General features: G+C 43.4%; 1 protein-coding gene across 1 annotated transcript in view; it reads right to left on the minus strand.

The window, feature by feature from the left end:
* LOC307029403 (ephrin type-A receptor 6-like) overlaps positions 1 to 15,269 on the minus strand; it is a 328,394-nt gene extending 313,125 nt beyond the window's left edge. Inside the window, exon 1 of the mRNA XM_079665352.1 lies at positions 15,245 to 15,269. The gene's annotated coding sequence lies outside the window, so the exon portion shown is untranslated. The remainder of the gene's footprint in view (positions 1 to 15,244) is intronic.
* Positions 15,270 to 18,002: the final 2,733 nt, after the last annotated feature.

The raw sequence follows: 18,002 nt of genomic DNA on the forward strand, positions 1-18,002 counted from the left end.
GTTAATGACGATGTGATGTGAGATGTGAGACTGGAATTGCACAGGGGAAAATAACGTACCTATGCCACCATTTTAGATGCAGATTTTAATAATACGTTTGCACTGTGGACCAACACTATACATTGACGGGGAAGGGGGGTAGCAATAAAGATAACACCATTAAACAGTTAGCAGCGTCCCTAGCAACCACCTTGTTAACAATGAAAACGTTCTATGGATGCAATTTCCTGAAGTAATCTTTGTAATAACTAGCAAACTAAAGATCAAGTAAATCCACTGCACACATAATCTGAAATAAAAACTCATATTTCTCGCATCAAATTACATCAAAACGCATTTTAATGGCCAAACTAACTTTAAAATAGGCATTTTCCACTGAGAATAAAACGACGTTCGGCCATGTTTTTTTTTTCTGAAGGGAGAAATTTTGATATAACGTGACATAGACGCCAGCCATTGGAATGAATGGAATGCAGTTGGAGGTCAACCAATCACAGAGCTTGAGAACTAATCACGGGGCTTGTCAAACAGAGCACATGGTGTAGTCCTAAACGATAGCTGGGGACTCTGGGTAGTGTAGTGTCTTCTGCCATCCTTCCACACCAACTTCCACACCAACACTATGTGCAATATACTGTAAGTTCCATCACTGCAATACACTCGCTGCTATATATATATAACTATGTGCAATATTATATCATATTATTATTATTAGTATTATTAATAATACTATGATAACGTGCAATTACGTAACTGCCACTACGTTTTAATTTTTGCACTATAACTACTAAATACTGCTAATAATAATTGCATTGATTGTGTGACTTTCTATGTTTCTACGTTTCATGTTGTCTGTGGATGTTTAATTGCTCATTTTGCTGCTGTGTTTATTGTGTTTATTGTATTTTGTTACTCTGGCACAACAATCTCCTTCGGGATAAATAAAGTCTTATCTTATCTTATCTTTACTCCGAAAAAATATTTGTTTCTCTGAATCGAAGGGGAAAAATACCAAAGCATTGCACACAAATTAAACCAATCAATGTTTTGTAATTAACAAGGATAATCTGGTGTTTTTTAGTCGATGAGTAGTGCAGATATCAATGTAAAATCAATCGACAGTAAGGGGAATACTTATTTCCAGGTGTACAATTCTCCGTTATCCAATGGGAATGGACGCTCACATTGACTTTAAGGGCAGCCGACACAAACGAATGCTGTGGTTCCATGAGCGTTAAATCCCGCCGCAGATGGGAATACATTGCAATCGGTTGAAAGCTATTTGCGTCCCTTTATGAAGCTGAAGGAGCCTAGGAGCGTCACAACTGCACGCCACGGGACCCTGACCAAGCGTCGCTCCTGGACGTTTATGGAGTGAGAGTGTGTTGGTGCTGCAGCACCTATTTTCATTCTGTCTGAAACCAGTCTGCTCTGATTGGTAAGCTGGCTGGCTGTTGTGATTGGTCAACCACTTAGAGTTGTCCCGCCCCTTAGCCTATCACGTGCAACACTAGCTAATAGATGCGAGAGTGTAGTGATGTCACTATGTTATGGAAGTCAACAATGGACCACAATCAAGGACGGAAAAACCCCAAAAGCATAATAGGAATAGTTTTAATATTGTCTTGCATCAATAGGGTTTCCATGTAGAGCTTGCCCCCCCTGCTCCCCCTCCCACACACAGAATATATAGTCAAAAACAAAAGTACACATGCCAAAGCCTTTTAGTGGTTTGGAAAGCTGAAGGCCCAAATGTTATGCCAGGTGGAACTGATCACAGTAAAAAGCGGTACAACTGGAGTGGAAAGGCAGAGCAAACAGCGACCAAATGTCATGATCCTATTTTTTTAGCTTATCTGTTTTAATTTGAAGTGTTCTCAATCTGTGTCATTGTACTTCCTTTCTTTGTGTGTTTTCCCGCCTGTTTTGATTGTCTTTCTTGGCCTAATTAGTTTCACCTGTTCCCCATTAGCCATGCAACCACCTGACCTCCTCTACACCTGCATTTCATCCCCTCATTAGTTCAGCTTCTATTTGTGTCCTTTTAGCTTTAGTGATTGTTAAATTCATGTATGTAGTGTATTGGGATGTTCCCTCTCTTCTATTCTGTTTTCGTTTGTCTTGTATGGACCAAGCCTGAAATTAATTACATTTTAAGTCTCCATGTCTCCTGCATGTGGTTCGACTCTGCTTAACTTTCCATGAGGTCAAACACGACAGTTTACGTACATTGAGAAATTAGCAGTATAAGGAATGTCAAGCTGTCATTCCTGTTGGACATCCCCCTTCTGGCTGCACTGTGCAGCTCTTTCAGCGATAGGCTGCTTTACCCGCAGTGTCTCACGTAGAGAAACCGCAGGTCCTTTCTTCCTTCAGACTGTACAACATTGGTCCCTTATTTTTGTTGTTAATGGCTGCTTCTTCACTACCTCATACTGTTACACAATTGTTGGAAGCAATTTATTAATGCTAGTACTATTTCATATCATGAATGCTTTATCCCTTTGCTGTGTCACTTTAAGTATACCCGCTGTGGGACTAAAGCATTTCTGATTCTGATTTCTTATACAACAACAACTTGACGAGGCACAAATCAACATTTTTTAAAATCTTTACCGTAAACAAAACCAATCTTCCATGAATACTAATTCTAACCACTAGCATCCAAACCACATGCCTAACCCAAACCCTTACACTGACTTTGACCTAATAATAATTCTAGCCTTAACCCTAAAAACAATGAACTACAAATGGCCATTCAAACTATGAGGACTAGCCGAATTGTCACTCAGAGCTAACGCTGTACTGGAGAGAGTATATGTAAAAAAGCAGGATATAAAATAAGGAACTCACCTTGTGGTAAACCCCCAAGAGAAAAAGCATTTCAGCTCCATACTGTTTCAGAAAGAATCCTTGATGTGGTTTGGAACATGATGGTGTTTAATCAAGGCAGAATTTAGCTGTACCTCGTAGAATTCTGAGCAGGCCAAATTAGGCCAAGCTCACTTTAAGGTGCGTTTCCATTAAAGTTTATCAACAGGGGTAGTAACTATAGTAACGCAGTGTAGGCGGGGCGATCGGCGGTTCGGCGGGCGGAGCGACGCTGTGTAAAACTGCCGTGAATTCATCTTCAATGCGAACCACAAAACATACGCCGTTAGCTGGTAGCACTCAGAGCTCACATCTCACAGCTCCTCATATCTTTTCAGAAACTAGAGTTAAACAAGTACAAACCACAGACTGTCTGTGTCATGGCGAACACAGTCGCTTGTTTATTTATGTCTGTCTGCCGTTGTTGTGAGTGTGGACGGAGCATATACAACGTTAGCTTAGCCTGATCGATCCGATCTCCATTCAGAAAACACGCATTTTAAAAGTTTTTTCCGCCTGCCGTCTTGTCTGCAGACCGGTATCAGTATGTTGTTACTTCGGCATCATTTTGAAACGTGCATTACAATTAAATCACGGTAAAATATGTTCATTTTCTTGTAGTTGTAGCCCCCTTGCCAGCGATTCTCTCTGACCATTCAGCAGTCGAGAGTGTTTACGTCACTAGTTTAGCATATTCAGCCCGGTTGTTGGTCCGGTAAGAACCTCGATTTTGGAGGGCCAGAAAAAAGGTGAAAAAGTAGCCCTGAGCCGGAACTACCCCGAATGGAAAAGCAAAAAAAAGCTGTGCGCTGTTGTGGAAAAGCGCCATAACAGTGCTGAAATAGAGGGATATGAGGGATGTCTGAAATGCATGATCTGTACTAGAACACACACTCCCTGTTTAGCTTGATACCCTAAATAATCTAAACATTAAAATCCTATTTCACTTTGCTCCCTATCAATAGACATATTGGCAAAGGAGTCTAATCTATTGGATGCACAGATGCTCTGAAATAATTTGTCTGTCTGCTGAAGATTAATAGGCAACCCAGTCTCACGGCATTTCGTTTTATATTGATGACATTTAATCTATTGATTCGTGTTCACCATCACGATTTTCAACTTTTTTTCACACAGAACGATTTAAAAGCAACGTATTTCTATTGGTAGTAGGATGGTTTCGTGCCTGCACCACGTCTTTTTGTCCTGTCGGGTCTTGGAAGACCGGAAGCTGTGTGGTTCATAAAAACATGTTCTTACTCAATATCAAGCCACGATTATTGTTTTTATTTTACATCGTATAATGTCTGAATTTTTTTGCCATCCGCGAGGAAAAGAAATAGGGCTCAGAGCCTCAGAATAGATGAGAGTAACAAATGCGTCACTTCCGGGCAAAAATAACGGCTCCGCCCACTTTCGGGGGAAAACAATGCTGTCAGTTGAACGGCGGTCAATACAAATTCTGAAGTTTTTGCCAATCCGATCAGAAATGTAAGAAAACCGGAGATTTTTGGATCTTCAAAGAGCCCGATTCAAATGGCCAGACAGGCAAACAATTGCATTAAGCCATTAGAAATCGACGATCGGGCTCGATATATGGTTAAATATAGCAGTAGGCTATCGTTTTTCATAGATAAGGGTAACATCTACGTCACTTTACGGCCCCGCCCACTTTTGGGGGAAACAACGGCTGTCATTTGAATGACGATCGAGCCTGAAGCCACAGAGATCTTCTTTTACTGTCCTTTCTTCTTAGAGGAAGTACAGAAACACGTAACTCTGGATTTGTTTTAATGTTTGAGGTGCAATAAATGACACAGCAGCTTTTTGGCATGACAAAACTATTATGTTCCGCCTCACTCATGAGAGTAACAGCTGGAGAAATTACAGCCTCGCTTACTGATTTTAATTTAACCATACATCAAGACCGATTGTCGATTACCAATGATCGAATGTAATTGTTTGCCTGACTGGCCATCGTAATCGAGCTCTTTGAAGATCCAAAAATCCACGGTTTTCAAAAAAAATTGATCGGATGGGCAAAAACTTCAGAATTTGTATTGACCGCCATTCAAATGACAGCGTTATTTTCCCCAAAAAGTGGGCGGGGCCGTAATTTTTGCCCGGAAGTGACGTTGGTGTTACTCTCATCTATACTGAAATCTGTATTTTTTTTAATCTTTTTTTCCTTCTAATTTGTTATTCTTTTCTAAATAACACACTGTTATTTACTCAACAATAACACAGAATTATCCTTGTTTTTATTTATTTGTTTAATCATATAATCTCAGGCTTTTTTGCCGTTCCTCAGGAACATAAAGATCATTAAGATAAAGTAACACTTTCTCAGGATAAAGCAAAACTACGAGTTTAAAAGAAAAAAAACTGAGTCTAGCAAAATAAAATACATTTAAAAAATAAAACTATAAATTGCAAACAAATCATTTCTGCAATCATGTAAACTATAAGTCTTTTTTCTTTGTTTTAACATAGGTTTTTGTTTCCAGTTCTTGTTTCTTCTTTCTCAATGATCACTTTTGCTCTCTCTGCAGCTCTTCTCTTTTGCGCTCCTTCACTTTTTGTTTGAGATTCTGACACAAACCTCCCGGGTGGGCGGGACTTTCAGGGGTGCGTCCCCATTGGCTACTCAGTTTTTGAGTGACAGCCCAGTCCTCCAGCAATTGTACAGTGCAGGCAGCTGCGGTGCGGTAGCTGAGCCTGGATTGAACACCCGCAGAAGAACCAGCATTTCAATTATTATAATACTACAAGTGAAAATATATGTAAGCAGTGGCGTCGCCTGGCATAAACCTCCAGGGATGTACACAGTTTAATACTGGCAACTTCTAATTGTGGAAAAAACGTCAATTCCCAGTAGAGACGTGCCATAGACCATGTTGCAAAACACAATTGCCAGCATGTGTAGTTTTGTGGGGGGGGGGGGGGGGGGGGCTGGACCCATTCGAGTCCAGTTTTGGATAGTCTGCCGTGGGTTTCATTCAATTTCAAAGAGCTGTCTGACGCTTGGCGTAACCTTGACACACTGCCACTCCAACATCCAATTCCAGAGCTTGAAGATTAATCACGGGGTTTGTAAAGCAACGGGACAGTAGTCCCAAACGATAGCTGAGGATTATGGGTAGTGTAGTGTCTTCGGCCATCCTAAACTCCGAAATGTTTGTGGGAATTCATATCACATTAACACCATATCCCAATGTGCATTGCGGCTAAAACATCCAATCACCGTGCTTCAACCATAGCTGAGGATATTGGGTAATCAAATCAAATCAAATCAAGTTTTATTTATATAGCACATTTATAAACGATTTTTGGTCGAGCCAAAGTGCTGTACATATAATAAAAATAGCCTACAGTAGAGACACTTTACAGCAAATACAACAGCACAGATTGTTCAGAATATCAGTATGAGAAAAACGACACCCTCTATCCTTAGACCCTCACATCGTACAAGGAAAGACTTCCAGAGAAAACCCGCAGTTTTAAAGGGGAAAAAATGAGAAACCTCAGGGAGAGCAACAGAGGAGGGGTCCCTCTCCCATGACGGACAGACGTGTAATAGATGCAGTGTGTAAATCGAAGAGATAATACATTATACAGCATATAGACCGAATGTTAGGAAATGCATGTGTCTGTAAGAAGAAGAAGTTCAGTGGCTGTGAAGGGCTGCGTTTGACTTTGGTTAAATTGATTCCTTGCGTCCCTCACTTGGGACGACTGTGGCTGTGAGGGAGTGCAGTCATCTTTCAACCAGAAGGTTGTGGGTTAGGTCCCTGCCCATGCAGTCAACATGTCGATGTATCCTTGGGCAAGATACTTAACCCTGAGTTGCTCACGATGGCATGGTCAACGGTTTGTGAATGTGTATGCAAGTTAGTTCCTAGACCTAGAGTAACATACACTGCTCTGTATGAATGGGTGTGAATGGGTAAATGACATGTAGTATGTAAAGCGCTTTGAGGGGCCTTAAAGACTGGATAAAGCGCACTATAAGTACAGTCCTTTTACCATTTACTTGCGTCGTTTCCCCGTCCCACCAGGGAAGCATGGAGAGACGCAAGGAAACCACGAGAAGCAGGGAAATGAGTTTTAAGAGCAATGGGACGTCCTTTCCTCCGGAGCGTCACGTGAAGCGACGTCCGTTTGTGATGACGCTGCACAGCTGATCTTCTGACAGCAGCCAGCTCTGTCCCCGTTATTTCCACACACACCCCCGCCTCTGTTAGTACACATTTACAGACACAAACATGTGTATCATCTGTTGTAGACCCAAATATTTTAAATAAAATATGAACTCATTCTCAAAAAAGATTAACGCCATTCTTAAAATGTATAAACGAAAAAAGCGATCATGAAAATGTTTCCAATAAATGAATAAAATGATTTTTGACCACTTTGTTGTTCAGATATATCACATATTTGTAACTAAATGATACATTAATTGAAACAAAACACAGTATAAACTGAGGAGTGACTCCCGTGAGGTTCATGTATTTTCTTCACTCCGCTGGAAAACTGCTCTCATGTCAAGAAGCATCAGATAATTGCATGCACTGCCTATTCCAATCAGTGAGCGATACACAGTAAGGGGGCGGGGCGAGTGTCTGAGGATTTCATCGAAGGATGGTCTGGTGGTTCTTCGGTTATCGCTCCTCCGTTATCGCTCCTCGCTCCTCGACCCTCGCTCCTCGACCCTCGGTCCTCCGGCAAAAATAAGGCCACTGGGACGCTACTCAAGATGGCGCAGACAAATCAACTTCCGGTGAGACCGAGACCGAAGAGCGAGGAAATGAAAAATAAGAGAAGTGAAACGCAGCCTATAGAGTGGCGAAGTCCCTCCCCTTCCGGTGGACCTCCATGGGACCTTATTTCGGAAAAAGTATGTATTGAAGTCAATGGAGAGAGAAAGATTATCTTTCGATCCCGTTTGAATTGTGCAACGAATTACACATATGATGTTTGTCAATTTAAAAGATAATTTTGCAAGTCAAAAAAATTAAAATGTGCCGTAAAACTGTGAAGTAACAAAAATGTTTGTGTGAAGCGCTCAATGAACTACAACTCTGGTCTTGTGTCACGGTTTGTGAAACAAGCAGGACCCAAATGCAGATTTAAACTGAAACTTCCTTTATTTCAAGGCTATGATATTCCTATACAATGACAAACAGAACACTCACCGCAGAACTAGTCAGGGAACAAGACGAACCGACCAAGACAGACAGACAACCCAGAACTTAAATACACACAAGACTCAATCACACAACAAGACACAGGTGAGGAGGGAGGAGAAAACACAGGGGCCCAGGTGAACATAATCAGACAATTAGACACACCAGGGAAACTAATGACAAGAGGAAAACACAGGGGAAAAGGACCCGACAATAACCCAATGGAAAACATGACATGGAAAGTAGCAAAAACACCCAAACCTACAAAACTATAAACGTGACATAACATGAGAATCGTGACATAACCCCCCCCTCAAGGGACGGATTCCAGACGTCCCAAAAAAACAAAAATCCAGCAGGGTGGGTGGAGGGGGTCTGGAGGACGGGTCTCGGGCGAACGGCCCGGGGGCAAGGCAGAGTTCAAAAAAGGGGAATTCGGGCGGACGGCCCGGGGGCAAGGCAGAGTTCAAAAAGGGGAATTCGGGCGGACGGCCCGGGGGCAAGGCAGAATCCATTGAGGGAATCTCGGGCGGACGGCCAGGGGGCAAGGCAGAGTCCGAGGAGGGGTGAAGACCCGACAGCTCCGGAGGCCGGTCAGGAGCCGGTGTCGGCAAGATCCCCCATGGAAGAGGACACAGGACCGGCAGGACCCCCGGCAGGAGAGCAGTCGGCGGAATCCCAAACGCGACAGGACATGGAGTTGGCAGGACCCCCAGCGGAAAAGCAGTCGGCGGGACCTCCAACGTGGCAAGACATGGAGTTGGCAGGACCCCCGGCAGAAGAGCAGTCTGCGGGACCTTCAACGGCTCAGGACATGGGGTTGGCAGGACCCCCGGCAGAAGAGTAGTCTGCGGGACCTCCAACGGGACCAGACATGGAGTTGGCAGGACCCCCGGCAGAAGAGTAGTCTGCGGGACCTCCAACGGCACAGGACATGGGTTTGGCAGGACCCCCGGCAGAAGAGCAGTCTGCGGGACCTCCAACGGCACAGGACATGGGGTTGGCAGGACCCTCGGCAGCGGGGCAGTCTGCGGGACCTCCAACGACACTTGAGTGGGTTGGGTCGCCAACAGAACCCGGGGAGCTGGCGTCGGACGGACAGCCAACAGGAGACGAGGTGCTGGAGTCGGCCGGTATGCCGACAAGACACGGGGAGCTGGCGTTGGACGGACAGCCATCAGGACACGGAGAGCTGGCGTCGGACGGACAGCCATCAGGACACGGGGAGCTGGCGTCGGACGGACAGCCAACCGAAGACGAGGTGCTGGAGTCGGCCGGTATGCTGACAGGACATGGGGAGCTGGCGTCGGACGGACAGCCAACAGGAGACGAGGTGCTGGAGTCGGCCGGTACGCCGACAGGACTCGAGGAGCTGGCGTCGGCCGATGAGTCAGCAGGTGACGAGGAGCCGGAGTCGGGACCATGGCTACTGGAGCCGGCACTGAAGCCGGGGCCATGGCTGTAAGGTCCGGTTCTGAAGCCGGAAACATTGCTGTAAGGTTCGGTTCTGGAGCTGGAAACATAGCTGTGTGGGCCGGCACTGGAGCCAGAAACATGGCTGTAAGGTCCGGTTCTGGAGCCGGAAACATGGCTCTAAGGTCCGGTTCTGGAGCCGGAAACATGGCTGTAAGGTCCGGCTCTGGGGCCGGAAACATGGCTGTAAGGTCCGGTTCTGGAGCCGGAAACATGGCTCTAAGGTCCGGTTCTGGAGCCGGAAACATGGCTGTAAGGTCCGGCTCTGGGGCCGGAAACATGGCTGTAAGGTCCGGTTCTGGAGCCGGAAACATGGCTGTAAGGTCCGGTTCTGGAGCCGGAAACATGGCTGTAAGGTCCGGTTCTGGAGCCGGAACCATGGCTCTTGGGGCTTGAGCTGCCTGCTTGGCCTTGCGACTCCTCCTCTTAGCAGCCGCCTGAATACTCCGTGGACCTCCATAAGCCAGACGAGTTCCAGAATATGACTCCTGGACAGGAGCAGGAACTGGGGCAGAAGCACGGGCTGACTGCAGACGGAAACCACCGAGGCGTATGGTGCCAGGTTGGGAATTGGGAGGCCGGGAGCTAGCATGCCTGGGGCTAGCAGGCCGGGAATCACACACAGGGAGGATCTTTGAAATCCAGCCAGGTAAGAACTTCACCATACCTGGTTTCTCCCTAGCCATCTGGCGCGCCTCCGACAATACAGCCTCGCGCTGCTGAACTCCGGGTGCTCTCTTCCATCTATCCGAGCAGTTAGCCAAAAAAAAGGAAACATTTAATAATTCCGACTCGAACGGATCTGCTGGGCCCATTTTTTTGGTCGGTTCGTACTGTCACGGTTTGTGAAACAAGCAGGACCCAAATGCAGATTTAAACTGAAACTTCCTTTATTTCAAGGCTATGATATTCCTATACAATGACAAACAGAACACTCACCGCAGAACTAGTCAGGGAACAAGACGAACCGACCAAGACAGACAGACAACCCAGAACTTAAATACACACAAGACTCAATCACACAACAAGACACAGGTGAGGAGGGAGGAGAAAACACAGGGGCCCAGGTGAACATAATCAGACAATTAGACACACCAGGGAAACTAATGACAAGAGGAAAACACAGGGGAAAAGGACCCGACAATAACCCAATGGAAAACATGACATGGAAAATAGCAAAAACACCCAAACCTACAAAACTATAAACGTGACATAACATGAGAATCGTGACATCTTGCATACGTCACCAACACCAAGATGGCCGTCACGTTAGCACATTTCACCTCTTTCTTTCAGAATGAAGCGAAAAGCATTAAAAGAGGTGAAAATCACTACAAGTCTGGCCATGTTGAGAACTGTACATACACAAAAGGGGAGTTAGTCGATTCCAGCTAGGGCTGGGTGATATATCGAGTTTACACGATACATCGTGGATTGCACTACGTGCGATGTCGTAAATGACCACATCGTGAACATCGAGTATTATGTTGTCAAATCAATTTCCCGCCGCGGCCGAAATGAGCTTTCCTTTCTCCCTCATAGACACAGTCACACACGCAGGCACACACGGAGGCCCCGTCTAACTTGCCCACAAACATTACACACATGCACAGTGACAGAGAGCAGGGCTCGACATTATAAATGGCTCGGAAGCACTATTTAGACACCCCGGGCCAGCATAACGTGCTTTCCACTTGCCCAGCGCTCGGGCCACTAAAAATATTGCTTAAAAAAAATAAAATTGTCCTGTGGTATAGGTATTTTGACAAGCAATGTTGTTAAATTTTTTCCTTTATAACGCTACAAAATAGCGTTTCGTGAGGCGGTTGTCGTTGTTGGGTGAAAAGCAAACAGCTGTTTGCTGCGGAGCCAGCGCGAGCAGGCTCCCGTTTGCCCGTGAGCGCCGGGCAAAAAACTATCTTCAAATAAAATAAAGTCACCGGAGGAGTTAAAGGAGAGTGACAGGTAGCATGAGAAGAAGAGGGAGAGAAAGTTTCAGCCAGCTTGGTCGATGGAGTTGTTTTCTAGTGGTGCAGTGACGCGTCCTAAAACCCTTTTATAATCTATCGATTAGATTTATGATTCGAAAATTATAAAAGTAGAGTAGACATGTTGATATTATCCGGCTGAACAAAACGTGCATTTATCAAACAGGTTTGTTTTCCACAGACCTTATTTCCAGCTATTTTCCAAAACCCTATGGAGAAATCCCATTGCTTTTTTGTCGAGGGAACCAGCAGCTTACTTCCTGGTTTTAGGACGCGTCACTGCACCTCTCAATATGATGCCAATATAAACAAGGTCTTCTGTCGGCTGTGTACATCAATGCCGACCTATGCTGACAAGTAAGTGAAGAGTAGAAAATATAAAAGGTATTGGCTATAGGGAAATGTCCCAGCAGTTTAGGAGAATGAAGGTTCTAATCTAATCTAATACATAGCCATTACATGTCTAACTCGTGATAATGACAGGAAGACAGAAAGCGCATTATACTAATAATAATAATACTACTCATAATAATAGCAGACATTTTTGAACAATGACCACAATATCATTATTTTAATAAACCAAATATGAACAATTGAGGAAAATGAGGAAGAACTGATGATTCAAATGTTGTAGTACAAGTAGTAATGTAGTTAGTAAATAAATTACTATTGCAACAAATGTTTTAATTTTCTTCATTATTAATCGATTTTTTTAATGCAGACATATGTTGCAAGGACTACTAGAATCATCATACTGGCGTGACTGTAAACATCAAGGGGTTAAATAAAAAAAATGTATTTGTTTTAGAGGACATTTCAGAATATCGCGATATATATCGTATATCGCGATATAGTCAGTAAATATCGTGATATCATTTAGAGACCATATCGCCCAGCCCTAATTCCAGCTATGGAGTCAGATTTGGGTCAATATTCTAGCGCGCAAAAGGAGCTACTCACAAGCGGAAAATGTGCTTTTACACGTGCATGAAATGACCCCCGTGCGCAGATTAAACCCCCGCGAGCAGAGACAGCCCTCTTGCTCGCTCGCGGGAGTGTCAGCCTCACTCACTTGCGGAGTCTATCTGCTCGCGCGTGAAAAGTTTCTGACACTTTGGGGCGGAGCCACTGGACTTTGATTGACAGCTGCCAGGAAACCTGGAGTTGCCAGGTTTGATAAATGCCTGAACTACCAAGAGCCGAGGAGTTACAGCAGCAATATCAGTTGGACGAGATTGAATAGTAAAGATTACCATAAAAAAACATTATATTCGTAAAGTGTACAATTAATTTTATATAAAATAATATATTTTTGAGTGGGCTGTATCTGTCGAAAACTGCTAGCTACTGTCTGCTGTATGCACCTCTTACGAAATGAACTATAACTGAACTATAGTATTACTATAGTATACTGTAAGAGTTGTATAGTGTCCTATAGTAAGTTTGTAATGTTCTGTAGTATTTTTCACCTGCTATCGTATTACTACTTACTTACTTCTGTAGTGTCATTTCATATAGTAGCCCTAAAATATTTCAATAGTAATACTATATATCTAGATCTTTGTAGTATTCCTATATTATTTTAAATAGTATAATTATAGTATGATATATATAGTGTTTCATAGTTGTTTTTTAAACACACTATAGAACACTCCTAGTAATATCATGATATTGTCATAGTGAATGCATATTATTACTATAGTGTTTGTAAAAGTACTACTATAGGTTTTTTTTGGTGTTTCCGTATTAAGACTATATTATTTTAAATAGTACTACCATAGTATAATATACAGACCCGGCGCCAGAACGAATCTAAAGGGAGGGCATATGATTTTCATGGGAGGGCACACAAAACCGTCACGTGCTGCGGGCCTGCGGCACAATATATATCAAACAGCAAGGCCAACAGCATTGGGTAAAGACGCACACTTATCGCAAATACATACACAAATAAAGGGCAATATAGAAACCACTTTTGAAACATTGTTTGCGTGGCAGCAAAAACACTGGTAAACAGGGCCGGCCCTTGGCATAGGCAGTATAGGCGAATGCTAATGGCGCATCAATCAATGGGGGGCGCCATTAATTTAAATTAAAAAAAGTTATTTTTTTATTTTTATTTCATAACAACACAATTTCCCGATTTTGGATCAACAAAGTACATCTTATTATCTTATACTAACATAACTACACCTATATTGCGTACAGCGCCTATAAACTATGGCGCCCCCCCCCCCCCCCCCCAAATCAAGTTGAACTGCCCCAGCCCCAGTAAAAACCAGAGGTTTATGTGAAATAGTTCTTTTTTGAAATAATGGTTTTAGTGTTCAATTATAGGTTTTAAATGTTGTATTTGTGTTAATTTAAAATAAATCAAACTCCCAAAAAACGTATACAGCTTTTATTAACATTGGAATTTACTGTGTAAGCAGCCACGGGGGGGAGAGCTTTAGTCTTAGAGAGCTCTCTCCTGAAAGACTGAGAGGCTCTGATAACCTCAGCTCAGTGAGGTAAAGGCACACCTTTATATGATCATTATAGCTATAAAAAAATAAGAGAATAGATTTTCATCTATTCTCTTATAGTATAAAATACTATATGACAGAGCCGGCCCTGCTGGTAAATCACGAGCAAGGCACACTGGTTAAGGATGGCAGCTTTCTCATCGTTGCACTCGGAGAGAAATAGTAGAGACGGAGACGATGAACTGTTTAGCCCGCCTTGGGCATGGTATATTTTCTATGCACTGTAGGTGCATCCTTTCACTCAGCCGAGCCATAGCTTGTCAACAATCCCGATTTTCGCGGGAGACTCCCGATTTCATTGCCCTCTCCCGGTTTCCTCCCTGGGTCATATTTCTCCCGCATTTCTGACATAATCAGATTTACTCAGTACTGTTTCCACTCGGACTTTAATACAGCTACACCATTGTTTGGTTTCCATGGTAGCACGTCTCCTTAGTAGCGCGCGCAACTGAGGGTGAGTAAAATATATCACAGAAAACAGAACAAGAATCGACAACTCTACCCTCTGCTCACTCCTTTCCTGTATTTAATACCCCCCCATTTTGCATTTTGAAATGCTCCCGATTTCTGAGGTCTCAAGGTTGGCAAGTATGAGCCGAGCTAACTTAGAACATTATTTTGGCCAACTCTGCATCTTTGTGCAGCGTATACTCAAACAGCGATAGGAAGAGCCCACTGCCTGACTCGGACATGCTGTGGAGTGAATCGTGGTCAGGTCACCTCTGAGAGGGAGTTGGTTGACAGCTAAAAAAAAAAGCTATAAGCTATATATATGTAATAACGGTTCCGTGCCAGCTGATCTGTGTGCACCAAAGTACTCATTTTCTTATTTGTTTCCTCGCGTATCTGTCTCTCTCCACAAACTCTCACATGAAATGTGTTCTTTTGATGCGGCATGCCTTAGCAGTCCTTTATCAGTCTGTAATGCGTGTTTCCAGTCATAAAAACCTTTGACAGTAAAAGCCGCATCAGATGAAGACGTATTTACTTTAAACTGTCTACAGGGGAAACAAAAGGCTGCGTCTGCTTTTAACGAATATTCAAGCCATGGTCTGTTGTAGTACCATGGCAAAAGTGCGCTTCTTTCCTGAAAAACAATCTCCCTGGATAACGATCCAGTTTCACCTGATTGGGTTTATTAACCCCAAGATCACCTGGAGCTGTTTGTCTTTGAGCGGTTGCTGGCCCAAAAGTAGCCTACCTGTTGATGTGCTGCAAGGTAGCGTCTGTAGTGGAGGCACCAGCACGGAGGAGGAGGAGGATGCTGGCGGGTGTGGTACAGGGTGTGGCAACGCAGGTGGTGATGGTAGGGTCACAAGGAGCTGTGCCTCGGAGGACAGCGTTGGTGGCGGCCGCCTTGATGAGTCAAGGATTGGGCTCGCTAACTCAGCCCCGGGGTTTGCCGAGGTCAAGCTTCTGCCATTAAGGCGTGCTGCTGCAACGGGTCGCCAGCAGCACCATCGGCTGCAGTTCTTTCCTCGCTATTTCGTTTTAATAAATCCTTAGACCTTTTAAGCCAATTTCTGATGTCCATTTTGTAATTCAAACGGAAATGGGAATCTACAGAATGCACAATAAACAAATCTAGAATAGGCGGCAGAGTGTGACGCTGTGATTGGTCTAAATGTGGACGAATCACAAATCACAACAGACACATGAATTTATTTGAGGTAGCCTGCGATTTTTTTTTTTTTTTACTATCTGACATCACATACATCGTAGCATAAAAGTTCACCGTTTATTTATAATTTAAAAAAAATGTAAATGTTATAAATATAAAACACGTGTTTATTGGGGGAGGGCAGGAATGTCAAATGGGAGGGCCTGGCATGATAATATATAGTGTTTCTGTAGTTGTTTTTTGAACACACTATAGAACACTCCTATAGTAATAGTATGATATTGTCATAATGAATGCATATTATTACTATAGTGTTTGTAAAAGCATTACACTCCTAGAGTTAATGTGTCATTTTTTTTATATCAAATTAATTGATAGTTCAGGCATTTATCAAACATGGCAACTCTGGGCTTCCTGGCAGCTGTCAATCAAAGTCCAGTGGCTCCGCCCCAAAGTGTGAGAAACTTTTCATGCGCACGCAGACAGACTCCGCGAGTGAGTGAGGCTGACACTCCCGCGAGAGAGCAAGAGGGCTGTCTGCGCGCGAGGGTCATTTCATGCGCGTGTAAAAGCACATTTTCCGCTCGTGAGTAGCTTGTTTTGCGCGCTAGAATATTGACCCAAATCTGACTCCATACCAGCATGCGGGACCGGCTTTACAAGGTTTCGGAGAGTAACACGGGTGTAATGTGTAACGTTAATGTCAGCTAGCTAAATTCACTTACGCGAATCTGGGATTTCTAGTCTTTCTAGTTACGTATTTTTCATAGTCTTATATTTCAACTGTTTTAAGACAAACTGTGACTTTTTTGACATGGAAAAGATTTTTTAAGATTGACAAACATCATATGTGTAATTCGTGGCACAATTCAAACGGGATCGAAAGAGAATCTTTCTCTCCCCATTGACTTCAATACATAATTTTTCAGAAATAAGGTCCCATGGGGCGGAAGTAGATGGGCGTGACTTCGCCACTCTATGTGTGTATCGCAAAGATGTTCAAAATGTCCCTTATAGGCCTACGTCTGTTTCCGGTGACTTTATTTTTGAAATTAGGTTCCTGACGGACGCCAAAAAGCCAGAGATTATAGAATTAAACAAATAAATAAAAACAAGGATAATTGTGTGTTATTTTTGAGTAATTAACAGTGTGTTATTTAGAAAAGAATAACAAATTAGAAGGAAAAATAGATTTTAAAAATAAAGATTTCAGTATTCTGAGACTCTGAGCCCCGTTTCTTTTCCTTGCGGACGGCAAAAAAAGTCTGACATTAATACAATTTAGGTTCTTGTGTCTGATTGGCTGGGCGGAATGCAAACCACGCCCCGTCAAACTCCCAAAAACGTTTGTGAAGCCGCCATTTTATTATCATTATTAGCATTAGCATTAGCCCAGCGCAGAAACGCAGAGAGACTAACTTATGTCAACACAAGATAAAACATGGGAGCGGTGGAGATGAGGAGGTGTCGGCATTCTGGCCGTTTACTCGGAAGGGGAGTCCCAGCAGCTTCTACTGAAGCCAGTCCCTAACTCCGGGGACTTCCGGCCGGTGATTTTGGGCGGCAGTATACGCCGTGAAGTTGTTTGCGGCCTGCCAGTAAACCCAAAGCAGAAGAAGAAGAAGTGACGTCAGCGGCTTCATTTGCCTAATCCTCCCCGAGGGACTTATACCGGTGTGAACGCGATCCGTACTTAGTTCATCAGAACTAAAGAGTTCTGATGAACTAAGTACTCATGAACCTTTGTGGGAAAAGTACTGCGGTGTGAAAGCGCCTAATTGGATCGCTCAAGCCAGCCGTGCCCTATCTAGTTACAGTAGGTGCGCGTTCACATGAAAGGGGTGGTATTTGGAGCATTCGACCAATCACAAACATGGAGAAGAGTACTGACAGCGCAGCGTCATACTTCCTATAATATTAGACATATAAAAAAGTTAAACTTGAAACATCCATGACTTAAACACTGTATCCAGGATAAAAGCTACATAGTTGCACCTGCAAGGTGAATACAGCTGGTAAAAGAAAAAGTGTTTGAATGCGTACATGAACAGATTGATGATATCACTGCCTAAGACACGAGTGGATCTGACTTTAATTACATTTGTCTTGAGTGTTTCGTCAACTTAATGTGTTGCTTAAAATAATACTTCTGCATACAGTATGTGACACTGTGAGTGTTGCACGGCCAGATACGGCTCAGCTGACTCAGATAAGGAAATATATGATACATTATGATGTGATATGCCGAGGACTGTACTTAATGTTACTCTGATCCGGTTACTTATGTTGTGGCAGATATTTAAGTAAGCTTTCTTAACGCTAATGTTATAATAGTCAG

Source organism: Notothenia rossii (genome assembly GCF_949606895.1).
Source record: "Notothenia rossii genome assembly, chromosome: 2".
Taxonomy (NCBI): domain Eukaryota; kingdom Metazoa; phylum Chordata; class Actinopteri; order Perciformes; family Nototheniidae; genus Notothenia; species Notothenia rossii.